The sequence below is a fragment of the Mustelus asterias genome, chromosome 17 (assembly GCF_964213995.1).
Source record: "Mustelus asterias chromosome 17, sMusAst1.hap1.1, whole genome shotgun sequence".
Classification (NCBI taxonomy): domain Eukaryota; kingdom Metazoa; phylum Chordata; class Chondrichthyes; order Carcharhiniformes; family Triakidae; genus Mustelus; species Mustelus asterias.
The window spans coordinates 9645846-9647502 of NC_135817.1; the positions used below are offsets into that span (position 1 = coordinate 9645846).

At 43.0% G+C, this 1657-nt stretch overlaps 1 pseudogene; it reads left to right on the forward strand.

Annotated features, from left to right (window-relative positions):
• Positions 1–306: 306 nt before the first annotated feature.
• Positions 307–639, forward strand: LOC144506126 (large ribosomal subunit protein eL22 pseudogene; annotated as a pseudogene).
• Positions 640–1657: the final 1018 nt, after the last annotated feature.

The window sequence follows — 1657 nt, forward strand, 5'->3', positions numbered from 1 at the left end:
TTAGATCCCAGTTGGAGTATTGTTTCCAATTCCTTCACAGTTCAGTGGTTAGAACACTTTGTAAACCATGAGTTGAATTCTCACTGGGGCCTAAAACTGGACTCTTGAAAGGTTGGCACCATGGCTTAGTTGGTAAAGGCGCTTATTAAGTAAGCAGGAGATTCTGAGCTTGAATCTCAGCAGTGCCTCCGCATCTCCTTTGAATGTTTCTGCAGTGTAGTGATTATCCCATTTACCAAACACACGAGAAGTCTCCAGTTTGAAACAGGGCAGAAATATTTCCCTCGTTCTACCACCTGTGTAGCCATGACTCCAGCGAAGACGCTTCTGATGAGAGACAAGAAGAAGAAGCAAGAGCTGATGTTTATCTTGGACTGTACACACGTGATGGAAGATGGCATCATGAACGCAGCCAATTTTGAGCAATTCCTGAAGATATGCATCAACATAAATGGTAAAGCTGGGAACCTGGGCAATGTGTTAACCATTGAGAGGAACAAGAGTAAGATGACTGTCACCTCTGAGGTTCCACTCTCAAGGAGGTACCTGAAATACCTCATGAATAAGAACTTCAAGAAAAACAATCTGTGTGATTGGCTTCACATCGTTGCAAATAGCAAAGAGAGCTATGAGCTCTGATACTTCCAGATAATCCAGGATGAAGAGGAGGAGGAAGATGAAGACTAGGCCGGTTCAAGTCATCTTTGATAAAACTGACGAAAAGGAAAAACAAACTTCCGAGCACCACACTTTAGGATGGAAACCAAAGTTTCAGAGTTTCTCCCATCCATTGACTCTGTCTACACTTCCCGCTGCCTTGGCAAAGCAGCCAGCATAATTAAGGACCCCACGCACCCCGGACATTCTCTCTTCCACCTTCAATTACTAGGGGGCATAGGTTTAAGGTGCGAGGGGCAAGGTTAAAAACAGATATACGAGGCAGATTTTTTACACAGAGAGTAGTGGGTGCCTGGAACTCGTTGCCGAGGAAGGTAGTGGAAGTGGATACGATAGTAACTTTTAAAGGGCGTCTTGACAAGTACATGAATAGGATGGGAATAGAGGGATATGGTCCCCGGAAGGGTAGGGGTTTTAGTTAAGTCAGGCAGCATGGTCGGGGCAGGCTTGGAGGGCTGAAGGGCCTGTTCCTGTGCTGTAATTTTCTTTGTTCTTTGTTCTTCGTTCTTTGTTTTTCCGTTGGGAAAAAGATATAAAAGTCTGAGGTCACGTACCAACCGAATCAAGAACAGCTTCTTCCCTGCTTCTGTCAGACCTTTGAATGAACTTACCTTGCATTAAGTTGACCTTTCTCTAGCTCTGACTGTAACACTACATTCTGCACTCTCTCATTTCCTTCTCTATGAATGGTATGCTTTGTCTGTATAGCACGCAAGAAACAATACTTTTCACTGTATGCTAATACATGTAACAATAATAAATCAAATTTAAAAAAAGAGGGTCCATTGAAGATTGAGTAAAATGATACTGAGGGGTAAAAGACCTCATGAGAGACTAAAGAAACTGGGGTTTTGGTCCTTAGAGCAGTGAAGGTTAAGGGTAGTGGTGTTCAAAGTTATGAATGGTTTTTATTAAAGTAAGTAAGGAGAAGCTGTGACTCATGGCAGAATGGTCAACAACCACCCAGCTGTAAACTACT